Genomic DNA, 14,209 nt, shown 5'->3' on the forward strand with positions numbered 1-14,209 from the left:
GTCATTGTCAGCTCCTGAGAGGCAGGTAACGTGGGCCATTGGCTCGTGCAGGATGGAAAAGTAGAAATAAAAAGCCCACAGGAGTACAGAACTGAGACTGGTAATAGAACTAATTTAAAGCAGAAAATACAAAATCATCCCAGACTTGAGAGGAAAATGCAATGTGGGAAGATGTAAAACCGGAGAGGACGAAGGCAGCAAATCAGCAAAGTTCAGCCCACTGCAAGGAATGACCCGAGGGCTGGCACCTTCCTACCTGTCTGCCAACTGCCTGGCCAGCAGAGCGGCTTTAGCTGCCTGCTCACGGACTGCTGAGTGTGTCACGCCAAGCAGCATGTTAGGCCCAGCCATTTATTATGTACATTATATGCAACAAATTATGATTGCATACTCATAAATTGTGTGCATAATACTGCTTTCCAGTCCCTGGGCTCGGTTGAAGACGTCCAAATAAAGGTGGCCAAAAAATTAAAGGTTATAGATGTTACTATTTTCGTCAGCCAGTCTCATGGGTTGTTGAACGACGCTAGTGATGCAATGTTTGCTTTGGGAGTCTGCAGTAAAAAGCCCCTCCCAGTAGAAGGCAACGGAGACATATTTTAGACACAGGGGAGCATCAAGGCGCCCTCTAAACAGAAATCCTGTCATAAATAAACACAATATAAATAATAAATAGAAGTCAGAGACCTTGGAAACAATGCTGAGGATGCCTCGATTAGGAATAAATAAAGACGTTCCAGCAATTAAAATGTGATAGAAAATGCTTGGAAGCTAAAATGGATGTTATATTAAATTCCCAGAAAGTTTTACTTACATTTTAGTCTGTTTTTCTCCAGCCTAATGCAGAGAAAGAAGTCATGACAACACAAAGTATGGAAAATTCTGGGAAAAAAGTGTTGACCAAAGTCTGTCTTAGGCAAACTAAAAAAAATGCTAACCAATGGGGAAAAAATCCTTTCTTAGATTAAATCCCAACTTCGGTCTTCACTGAAGACTATAAGAAATTCCTGTTGTCCTTAATGGGCCTAATTAACACCTGTTTATTGCACTGGAGTGGGGAAATGATTATTTTCATTTCTAGAAATTAATTAATTCTAAATTAATGATATTTTAATGAAGTAATTAAAATGAACCCTGAGCATCTATTTTTTTTTATTTATGTAGAGTCTTTTGACAAGTTTTGTCTCCAATACTCAGGAATGGCTTGCAGCCTTCCACCCAGTGAATCAATTACATTGGCCAAGTTTTACCTTAACGTGTAACTACTCCTGTAGTTACTTAACCACAGGTTAGTTAAGTCATACATTCTCTCACAAGATGTTAATTTAAGCTATAGGTTCCTTGAGCTGATACAGCTTTGGGTTTGAAGCTGCCTTCACCTGGATGTAGCTGGGAAAGACTGAGACGATAATTTTAATGAGGTATAAATGTTATTTGATTTAACAATTTATTATCCTTTTTTTTGCTCATGCACTATTAACTATTTCAGGTAATTTTCAGGTGCTTTCTCTTGGGAAAGGACCCTGCTACACTGGATCCCTGTGTGCATTCTGCCAGCTGCACCCCAACAGCATCCATCAACCACAGCCATACACAAAGCTCTTTTCTCATGATATCTGAGGGTGTGCACAAATGAGTACCAGTAATTATGGCTCTTGGGAAAAGATGTGCTATGGTGCCAGAGATACTAACTGCAGCTGCAAGGTGGATTCCATACTAGGCCTGACCACATTTCCAAAGAGAATTACTTCTATCGAAACACTTAGTACAGGACATCTTTTCCAAGAAAGAAGCAGTCCATTGTCAGTTTGTGGTTTCTAAACCAATTATTCTTTGTTTGAACATAATTTTCTTTTCTTTTTTTTTTTAAATTTTTTAAGAACATCGCTAAAAAACACGCTGTTCAAAAAAGAGATTTTAAAACTTAGTTTTCATATTTAAGAAAGATGGCACAGAAGCCTGCAATTACTCACCTTGACTCATGTTCAAGATGTTCTGTCCTTGGTGGTGGTGGTTCATGGCTGCCCATCACCATGGGCTGCCTGTGACCCTTGTAGAAGTCTTGCTCTGAACAGTGACAGTAGTAGACTTGATAACCCCATAGTGGGGCAGTCCAAAGTTGACAGGTAGGGTGGGTTGACAGAAGATCCCTTACGGCTCTTTCACTTTAGGTTGTTAGCTGAATTGGTATGAAGCACTAAAGAGTAACCTGATAAATGCTGGTACCTTGGTAAATAACCCTGAATCCTCACTCCTGCCTGCTCCAAGCTTCCAAGGGCTCATCCTGCACTGGGCTGTCCAGCTCTAAATTCTAAATACAGGCTTTATGAAACACTGATGAAGGGCCATGTTTCACGTTAATTAGCCACAGTTTAAACCTGGAAGAATTCAAACTAAGCTACTGAATGCACTTGAGATTTACTCCACTAATAGAAACTGGCCTCAAGTCCTCCTTTTACTTTTTTTTTTTGGTGGCAATTTTTCAAATATGAATGTTTACTTCAGTGACAGTCACGTTCTTTGAATATTCTTGTGGAGAGTTTGTGCACAGGCGGGATGCCAATCAAGGAGCAGAAGGCTAAAGGTACAGGTCTCTACTCAGATTGTTTCAGAACACAGTTTCTCATCCCAAATTAGATGTCATAACTTGAGCTTTTACTTTTCAAGCCAGTTCTTGCTATCCAGCTGTATTTGTTACTCTTTCCTCCTTCACTTCTTTACACAGCTATTGAGAAATGTTTTGTGGAAACAATGGAAATCAGCTTTCATGTACAACATCTGTCATTTTTTAAGCAAAGATGTTACAATATTTCCAAAGATTCCTTAAGCCTACAGGCAGTTATTTGAATTCTCTCTTGGTAACAGTAAAGACTCTGCATTTTAAACCTATGTCTGTCACTGAGACTTTGCTTAGGAAAAGGTGGCCCAGGATGCAACTCATGGATCTGATCAAAACAAAAACATTTGTTTAGAGCCAGTCAGGCTAAACTGCCACCCAGTTTCTTTTCCTTAATGCTCCCTGCTAGTTGGTCTTTCAGATGAGTCTGAACAACAGGAAATGCGAGGGACAGAAACTGAAGTCTAACCCCAGTGAACATCTGTGTTAAGGACTGTAATTCACAATATTTGAGAAGCCACAGGTTAAAGTCATGATATAAAACCACTAAGGAATTAATATCTATCTGGCCAAATATAACTTTTGAGGTAAAATTCTGTTTTCTGATAGACTTCTATGTTTAAAATTTGCATGGTGTAATTATGCATTTTATAAGATTGGATTACAGAGTTACTTAAAAAACCACTAGCTTCCTTTAAAAAAAATACAACAGGGTTTTGATGAGCGTTCCCTTAGTAAGAAAGCTTTTACTACAGCTTAGTTTAAGGCCTGTAATAAAGGCTTTCCTGAGACAGATGCTACAGAAATGTTTATGGTAGAATTATTCTAAAAAAGGGCCTCTTGATCGGTTTGTGGTTTTTGGGACAGTATCCATCTTAGGTTCCCTCTGCAGTTTCTATATTAACCATGGAGTCCCCAAAGAAATTATGCATCCATTTGCTCAACAGCTCAGAAAAACCACCTGGACAAGAACCATTTTGGAAGATATATTTGAAAGGCATTAACAGTCCCTGGTTACCTTGCGAGAAGATACACATACAGCTGCAGTTTTGAGCTCTCAGGATTCCAGACAGTGTAGATCACTGGTGTGACACTTTTGATAGTAAACCAGATAAAATGTCAGGGAAACAGCTCTTTTCTCCTACTGTGGCGAATGCTACACATGACATTTTGTTTAATACTGTGTGGCATTGTTTCTGTCAGTCTGTAGTTTAAAAAAAAAACAGTAAAGAATGATAAGACTGTAAAGTTTAGTACTTGAAAACATAAGAAAAGCAGAGTTAAAACCATGTGTGAGATCTTAATACAGTCCTCTTGTCCACATACTTTTTATGATAGTCTTTAACTGCATGATCACGTACTACTTGTTCCCTGAGATGCCTGTCTCTTTCAATAAGAGTAAATCTTCACTATTTCTATTTATCTTCCTCATTAACCACGTGGCCTTGCACACTACACTTCATTCAAAGTTTGCAATGAAAACAAAACTGGTACTTCACAAATACAGATAATTTTATGTGTAGAACACACTTAGAAAATGGGTAACATTTTTGTACAGATTTAAATACTTAAAGTGTAGCTCCAAACAATTTGTGTTCCTGCTTTATTCAATGTTTGCACAAATCTCAGAAGAAACTAATATTGTTTTTGCTGAAATGCTGAAGAAAAGAAAATCAATATTCAATCTAAGTCAGACATCTGGTGTGAAAAATTTCAGCTGGTAGCCTAATGCCTGGCAAAGTTGTATGCAATTAAAAGTAAGGCTTTTTTTGTGAGAAATTTCAGGCAACCTGAACTGAGCTAGCTTTTCAACACCTGTTGTAAGAAAGCTGTCATAAAAAGTTTGAAATTAAAGGATTGAAAGAAAAAATAGAATGTGTTTGGTTTTTTCCATTCTCCTACACCAGCTGTGTTGCATTATTCCTGTTGTACTTGAGTGTAAATAAGAGTGAATCAGATCAAGACATATGCTGCCTTATGGTGAACTGTGATACTTGAACTGTACTGAGCATATGACTAAAATGAAACAAGCGAGGAAGTTGTGTATTATCATTATTTAATATTGGTATTGCTAGTCATTCCCAGAAGCCAGTCACATCAAAGCTCCGTTGCAATAAGTGCTATATAAATGTATTGTAAAGTGAAGACCCTGATGCAGAAATGACATTTTTTCCTTTAGGCTTTTCTGCATTGCTGAGCAGCATCACTGAACAACATGAGGGTTAAGCAAAATAAAATAACTGTAACAAAATAATTTATAATGCAAATTAGTGATTCTTAATATAGGACATAACACAAAATAGCTATTTGGCAAGCCACTCGGAAATAATATTTGTCTTTCTCCTTTTGATTTTTGAAAAAGACGGCAAGTTAGGACCAGCAAAGGGGATGGATAGATAAATAGATAAACCAAGGATCCACCTCTCTTTGGCGTGCCTTGAACTAGACAAGATCAAGCAGACTGAAATGCTTATTGGATTTCTGGGGAAATCTATCCCTGAGCAATAAATGTGTCTGAATGGAGACCCACCATTTATCAAGCTTACAGTAAAAGGTCGTTGAACTGGTGGACAGTTGGCATAGGAACACCCTCAGCTAGGTTAGCATCTCTGCCGTTTATAATTTGCATTGTGTGATGACTTACAGTGTGTCAGTGACCAACCACATACCCAAGAAGGCGAGGAGCATGCCTATGTGGGCATTATGATCTTGAAAATACGTTAGTACCTCACATCCACATGGGAAACAGAAATCCAAACCCAACAGAAACTGAAAAAAGGGGCATGGTAAATGGGGGATGCAAGGGCTCTACCCCGGTGAATAAAGTCACAGAGTCATGTGTGAACTGATGCAGAAGTGGGCCACAGATCTGTTTGCAAACCTTGATGATAATCAAATGCCATATCACAGTGAAGAGAGAGCCTGGAGCAAAGAGAGAGCAAAGGAGGGAAAGCAGCTTCTGAAACGCTTTTGGAGCTATGACTGACTATATGAATATTCTTAACCGTACTGCAGATGCCTTTAGTCCTGAAGTTGGCTTTGAACTGCAAGCAATGCAAGAAAAAAAAGCTACTTCGTCCTGCAGTGCCAGTCATGAGGGCTTTACGTTAATCTCTCTGAATTCAAAATGTCCATTACTTACTATCCAATTTTCTGTTGCTGCCTTGGAAGAAAGAAGTAGGAATTGAGAAAGGATTTTAAGAACATTAAGCTTTTGCATTTCATTTCAGGAAGGATTTTTTTTTTTATTTTTTTTTTTTGGCGATAGTATGGGGATCTTTACAAAAGCAGTTTTAGGAGAATTTAGAAGACAGCGCTTCTGTACCTTCACTGAAAAGAACAACAACCCAGCTTCATGTAGTTTCAATCTTTGTTCCAATAGGACTTAAGTAATTAGAGGAAATCTGTGAAAAGTTTTGGTAAAGTCTCTGTTGACTGGTTCTTTCTCATTATGAACTTCACATGAATATTATTCCTTTTATAGATCCATGGATAGCACCTTCTACTAAGAGATCAGAAGGAAAACTGAATTAAAAAAATATAATGGAGATGTTAAACATTAAATGAAACCGCACAGCTATTATATTTTGTTAACTATGATCCAAAGATACTGTATAAACTTTACTTCAAATGCTACTATTATTAGTAGGCATGGTGCTCATGTTCTTAAACTAGACATGTCTAAATAAACCCTCTGATCACTTTCAGCACATAATTTTGACCAAGTAGGAACCGGCAAAAAATCAGAAGAAAAATCCCACTGACATTTAACCATGGGAAGGCATTACTACCTATAACTTATCCTAAACAGTATAAAATCATTGTCTCTATGCCACTGCCTAGACTAGTACATCAAAAACTGGTGCTGTTTGGACTGATTTTCTTTTCACTCATGTCCATACATTTTGGCTAAAGAATCAATGATTTCTTGAGAGAAAAACTGAAAATATTGATTGGATTCTGTGAGGATTTTCGGATTAGATAAATCAACTCACCCCCCTCCCCTTTTTTTTTTTTTTTTTAAACAACAGTAGCTTTTGAGTAGTGTAGCTGAAATATCTACACAGCCTAAGTCAGATGACCCTATCTGGGCAATGATTTCATCTGTTGCTATGTGCATGGTCTGTAATAATGAAAAAGTTGAAACTAGTGTCAGCCAATTTCAAAATATTGAGAGAGAAAAAACATGTATCAGCTTTAAATTAGTTTTTAATGAAACCCTTGCCAGAACAATTTATGGATCTCCTGTATAATAGTTACAGAAATCTAATTAAAGTCTATACCTGCTTAGCTTGTTGTGAAAGTCACATAAAATGTGATTTAAGCTAGCATGTTTTGTTTCACAATTAAAGTGAGGCATATGTAGGCGGTCAGTCATTGACAGTGGTAACCCATTAAACCATGATATCTCCATGCCTGTTCACACTACTGAGTCTAACACAGTAAACATGAGACCTGTCTTCTGCAGAGGTTTGAAATTTATTCTGTCTTTAAAGTTACACAGTATCTCTTCAAACATCCTTACCTGTGCACTTGCTCCACCACTCCATTGCTTCAGGAAGATTGAAGTATGTACTGACTTACTGATCTCTTAAAAAGCACACACAAGACAAAGTGCATGGGCAAACAGAGGAGAACCAAAAAGGTAACCCTTACTGTAAAAAGCCACTTACACTAAAAAACCAAAGTGTCAGCGTCTCAGTGGCCAACGAGCTGCATACAGCCATCAGGGCACAATTCAGAGCTATTTTCTGCATTCTGTGATCTAATTTATAAGTGATCTATGAGAAATGTAATTTGGTCTTTTCAAATTAAATCATCTGTCTAAACAAAAATGGAAAATGTATCATTTCACTGCTGTTGAGACAGAGAATTTAAAACAGTATTTGCAGCCAAAATGAAAATAAAACATAAAATTATTCTGATTTTATCCCTTTTGAAGTAATTTTTCTCATCAACTTCAACTGATAAGAGATGATTTTATAAGCAAATCTTATTCTACCAGGAATTTGTAAACAGGGTTCTTAATTAGTTTGGGAAAAGAATATCACAGTAGGATATCCTTGGAGGAATGTGAAGGAAATGAATGTGGAGGCTTTTGGGTAGCAATAATCTCAAACAGAATACATAGGAGTTTATAGAGATGCTGTGTAACTACAAGCTCTACAGTAGTTAAATCTCATTAAAAATGTCCTGAATTTATGTAGAATTGTCAATACCCGTCAAATACTTGGGCATTTAATGACAAGGGTCACAAGCTCAATACTTCTGGCCTGAAATACTATCTAGCTTCATCAGGACACTGCTTTTTAGCCACAAGTTATTATTTTATGACTGCTGAGTGACCTCAAGCTTCTCAAGAGAAGTACATTGGTTTGCATTTCATTCATTTACTAATGTGCCTTCATAAATGTTGTCTGAGAGAGTACCACAACGCTTGGTTGAAGTTGACTGGAGTATTTCTGCTTGTTTTAGAACAAGTTGGTTGAAATGGATGCAATTAAAAACGCACCTCTAACTTCAAGTAAAACCTCTTCCTTTTGAAATCATACTGTAATTTCAAAGGCTTTGGAACAGAATGGGAAGACAACTGGACTAACAAGATAAACTTGCCTTTTTCAAAGATTCAATATGAAAATAGTTATCTCAGTTTAAGGGCTTCAGTAAAATTTAGACCCTGCCAGACATTGTGTAGGACTTTGTACACAGATGTATTTGACACAAGACACGGTTCTTTCTTTTGCTTAGCAATTTGTCATTTGTTTCAGTCATTCCTGGTTACATACAAATTTCTTCCTTATTGTATCCATGATGAAATCTATTTAAGAAGAATATTATTTATGTGTTTTGATGTCCTTTGCCACAATTTATTAACTGGGTTCTGCTTTCAGCAATTCAGGTCTTCCTATGGACAGCTAACTGTTAATCAGACTAATCCTGTAGATTTCAGTGGTTCCGCTACTGGGTTTACAAACTTCTTTAAATCAGAACCTCAGTATCTGCATGTATCTTGAAATTGATAAGTCAAAGCTAAAAATAATTTCAGCAAAAAGTTCTTAACCCTGGACAAAAATGTCTGAGCTCCTCTTTGTTGTGAGAATGCTGTCATCCAAAAAGCACTGTTTATTTCTGTGTTTCTCTGATCTATGTGTTAATACTTTAAATGCAGTCAGAAAGCATTTGACACACAAATCCGTATTGATAAAATTCTGAATAATGTCTCAGTGTAACTCCTATGTATCAGTAAGTGCATAATCCCAATTTAAGGGGACTGCTCCAGTGCCTGGCAGAAATACTGTAACTGACTCCAGTAAAATTTGGGTCAGAACATAAAAGAATGTTGAATTAGGGAAATAAAACTGAGTCCCAAAATGCCATAGATTCATTACAGGAGTCTTGGTCAGCAAAGCAGAGTGTAAATGACAAAAAATACCCCAAGCTGTGAGTCAGAGATACTTGATAAAAGAGCATCTGATCACAGCAAGGATTTGGGGAGAAGACTTTGAGACTGGAATGGCCTATGTTGGCCAGAAAACTTTGTGCCTACAGCTACTTATCTTCTTGGGCTCTTGGTGCTGTTTGCAAGGCATTCTGGGTTCTCTGTGTGTCAAAAAACACACTTCATAGTCATGATTGCTGTCAGTTGCTAATCTTGATGTACTCAAGGAAAGGAACAAGTAACCTTTAAAAAAATCTATGATTCCTGCAGACCTTGGTCATAAGCAGAACAAGAAAGAAGGAAGCTTGCATAGCATTGCTAAATTTGTTTGCGGATCTGTAAGAAGCTTACATATCCAGTTTAAAATATGTAATTGTTACTAAAGCAGTGGTGGAACTGACACTGTCAGAACAACCTTCTGTGGCAGTTCTGATAATTCAATTTTTAATTAGCATAATTACTACTTAATTAGCATAATTGCTTTATTTATTAAAAAATAGAAATAACTGACTTCACATTTGTGAACTAATCCTTAAGGTATGAGTGCTTTGACACACCTGGGAGTTAAATGCAAATAGCACAAAAGCCAGTATTTTTCTATGATTTGGTGTTCACTGAACTCGAAGCTGGGAAAAATTATATTAAAAAATGAAGTGAACCTAGTGACAATTCCACAGGTGCATTTCAGTTGGGGAATTTGCTAAAAAATGTGCTTTGGAGCATGATATTTGAAAGGGCTCGTAAATTAGCTGAGGTGAAAAATTAAAAAATAAGAAAAGAAAAGAAGCTAGGCTCCATTACCCAGTACTCTAGCAGATTTATTGTGAAGTCACCCTTTCAGCTAGTGTTTTTATAACTTAAACAAATTACAAGTAAACATCATATTTGTATGTGACTTTTCATGAAAGCAATGCTTCAAAGTGATTCATTATTTATTACATGCTCTGTGGTATACAGGCTATCCATCCTGCAGCTCTTAGACATAATGAGAACAAGAAAAAGACCTTGTGTGCTTTATTGGGAAAGAGGAAACCTGAAGTAACGCTTAAACAGTAGAAAAGGAAGTTTTTTACAACCAAAACTCATTAAACTTGTCTCAGCAAATAAGAGGTTCTTCTGAAACCCAGTATCCCTTCCCACTTGCCTCCTGACTCTGACTTAGTGCTTCATTATATGTGCTTTATGGTTATACACTGGTTTAAAATGCATTTGCATATAGGTACTTAAAAGGCAATCTCTCCCTCTCTGCTTAGGGTAATCAAAAATAACAGTGTAGGGAAGAAAACTGCAAGGCGTATATTTGTATTTGGTTATGAATTTTGTTGATTTTGTTAACTTCTTTGTGTAATTTGTAGGTGGGGTTTGTGCTGTAATTTCAAGACATAAATTGACACGAGGAATTATGTTAAAATTTATGCAACTAAATTAATTGCTATATTTAGAATTTAACGAATATAAGTTATTTTAAAATTAATTTAGACATTTTAAAACCTCATAATGTCACTGACTTCCCGGTAAAAGTACAATTTTCACTTCCCCACCTCCCCCGGTTAGTTGCTCCCTGGGGCAGCGGTTCGAGGCGGGCTTGCGGGAGATCAGCACCATGGACAGAAACGGCGGTGCCGGGCGGCGCTCACAAGCCTCCCAAAGGACTGACCGCCTTGAACAAATCTTGTATGAATTTATACATGTTCGATAAACAGCCTATCGCTGGCATCATAGATCAGCTTCAGTCACCCAAATAACCCGTGTGTTGGGAGTGAAGAGAGAATGATTACTGCGTATGAAGGTCTCACGTGTTCTAAGACCTCAGAATATACACTGCAATGAAAAATGGAGTAAATCATGCTTTACTGGATAAATAAGCTACTTGGACACTGTTAACACTTTGAAGTAAGCGCTGTATTTTCCTTTATTTTTTAGAAAACAGTTACTCTAGATATATGATAGGAAGCCATCTCTGAAAATAGTTGTCTGAGCGAGTAATACTAGTTATGACACCATCCCCACCCCCACCCCCACTTGTTAAGTAACAACATTAAATTATTACAGACTAGATAGCTACTAGGTGACTGAACTGCGAAGTTTTCTGAGCGACATCAGACAACAATGTTAGTCAAATTAACAGACTATTTTGTTCTCTTCCTCCCTTCCCATGGAGAAGAACAACACTGGACGGTCTCACTGGGAGGTGGGCTAGATTCCCACACAACAGAAACATCAAAGCATATGTGGTATGTGACACTGCATTTATTAAAAAAAAAACCCAACCAACCAACCCAACAAAATCCTGTCAATGTCATTAATTTCTCATTATTCTGATCCAAGAATGACTTGGGAAATAATTACATTTTCCATTAGGTGAATTGAAAACCTGTATCAAAACCAGGTACTATGGCGGCAGTAGATAGTGTCTGTGGTTCATCTGTGACAATCTTAATGAAAAAAGAAGCCTTCCTACCTAACTTCAGACCCAAACATCATAGATATCTTCATGTGAGCCAGTAAGTCCAGACTCTATGGTCGGTGAAGTGTGTGTTCAACAGAAGTAAAGGGTGCAGGTCACCTGAATCTTTAAAGACATCTGTTAAGGACAAGACAAACTGCACTCTGATTCCTTCTAGTGGTTAAAAATGGACACTGAGGTAACTGCTTCAGAAGTAGATACATCCACTGCAGATGCCTGTTTTTATCCAGACAGACTCCTTGAACACTGACACTAAGCAGTATGCAAGTAACTGGGCAAGCATCCAGAATAGCCAATGTCTTTGGGAGGATTAAGTTTCAAGGGGTGGGGAGGCTGTTGGGAAACCCCACACAACCCCACACTCACCTGGAGGATGTGCCATCAAGTGACAGATAGCATCTGACTTGTTCAGATACTTCCAGTCATACTGAAACACAAGCTATGACAAAAGTCCACAAACGGCTGCACATTAAACTTCCTCTATATGCATTTTATACTTCAAATATCAGCCTCTGACAAGAGTATTATATATGAGACAATAACTAATTTAGCTTCACATTCCCCCCACCATCTTGGATGCTGGTTATACTTCACTAGTTTATTTGATTTTTCAACTTCTCTCCCACTAAAAACTTCAACCAAAACAGGTGAAATGACTCAAGAGACACTGGAAGCTGAAAAATATGTCTCAATTCAAATACCTTTTTTTTTGGTATCTATTATTGATACAGAAAAATAGAGTGAAAAGGCAGATAAATTTACATTATAGGATAGAGGTGATTAAAGGAAAAGTGTTTAAAACTCCCTGTTTTGGATTCAGGGTATACTTTGAATGAAACCTCTTCTTCCTATTAGTCTAATGAAAATCAAATGCAGAAAAAATTAATGCAGTATTGGAGTCTGCAGACAGCATGAAGCAACAGTTCTGCCTCAGGGAATAAGAAGGATGTTCTAAACTCATCCATTGAAATGGACGAATGATAAAGACTGGAGGTGAAGGCTGAAAATATGCTACCCAATTTTAGGTGTCTGATAGAACTACCTGAGCCAATAGTTGAGTTTTCCCTAGGCCATGTATACAACCAAGGAAGACAGATTATTTTCTCTCGAGACGGACTGGAGCATCTTCTGAGATATCTCTGACTCTCTCACTCTTCTGGGAAATTGTACATGATTAAGCTCTTTCTATATGCACTGCCATTCACTGCCAGAAGATATATGGTATGCGCCCTTTTTCACCCTTCTCTCTGCCACTCTCCGTCCAAATTAGTGAACTAAAAATTATCCCAGTAGACTAAGGTGAGGTGCTTATCCCACAGGTCAAAGCTGTTGACTAAACTTCTTATATGCCAGAAAGGAGGTCATGCAATTGCCATAACTTTCCGCTTTTCCTCTAGCACAAGGGCAATTTCAGTGATGCCATCAATCAGCTTTTCTGATGCCATCAAGTAATGATTGCCCACCCGCTATCAAAACCTTGCTATGTAAACCCAATACAAGCAAATTTCTTGGTGTAGAAAGGATTGAATCATATGTTGCCATAAGTAGGTTTTGCCGTATTTGCCAAAGTCAGGAACACTTGTTTATAGTGCCAGAGTGCTGGGCGTTTTACTAATATCTATGGTATGCTTAGACCTGGAAATCTGATGATGTCCCAAAGTACAAGAAATATTGATTTTTTTTTTAAAAGGAAAAACCCTACTGTTTAACTTGATCTGTCCATAAATCTAACGTTTAATACTGGAAAAGTATCACTTCTGTATCATAAGGAATTTCCTGTGGCATTTCAGGTCTGTTACCCAGACCACTTCTGCAGTTCTTGCCACAGAATTTAAACCCACCTGGGGACATCATGGAACAGGTTTCATCCCCTCCCCTCCCCTCCCCTCCCTTCCCCTCCCCTCCCCTCCCCTCCCCTCCTCTCCTCTCCTCTCCTCTCCTCTCCTCTCCTCTCCTCTCCTCTCCTCTCCTCTCCTCTCCTCTCCTCTCCTCTCCTCTCCTCTCCTCTCCTCTCCTCTCCTCTCCTCTCCTCTCCTCTCCTCTCCTCTCCTCTCCTCTCCTCTCCTCTCCTCTCCTCTCCTCTCCTCCTCTTTATGTGATTCTCCTCCTAACAATATTATTTCCTCTCATTACAGAGTAGGGCATAGCTGTGCTGTAATAACAGCATATCATGAAAAAGCAATGGCCACATTGTGGTTCCCTGCTTCTACATTGCTTCGGGGGAAATTGTTTGTGACAATCTTATTTTATGTCTAGACTGCATCCCACTCTTCAACAGCCAGCCTATGCTGATGGGCCATACCCCCTCTTACTTTGCTGCTCGCTCTATTATTCCTAGTTCACTCGCACAGAGGGAAGAGTCGCAGACCACAGAAATATTCTTATTTTATGTACCAGGGCCTGCAACACTGGAAGCTAATTTGATGAAATAAATGGTATTACACTGCCTTATACCCATGCGCTATGTAGGTGACATGTATTTAAAAAAAAATTCAGCACAATGCACTGTTCAGTTATCATTTACAGTTTAGTGTCATAGATAATGTACAGACTAACATGTTATCACTTAGGGTGCTGAATACTATCATTTGTTTAAGCCTGTGGAACTCAGTTATGTCTCAGGCACGTCAGACTGTGAGCATGCAAGCTGCCTTGGGTCAGGGCAGATGCACAGGTGCCATTGAGG

Source organism: Phalacrocorax aristotelis, chromosome 1, assembly GCF_949628215.1.
Source record: "Phalacrocorax aristotelis chromosome 1, bGulAri2.1, whole genome shotgun sequence".
Taxonomy (NCBI): Eukaryota; Metazoa; Chordata; class Aves; order Suliformes; family Phalacrocoracidae; genus Phalacrocorax; species Phalacrocorax aristotelis.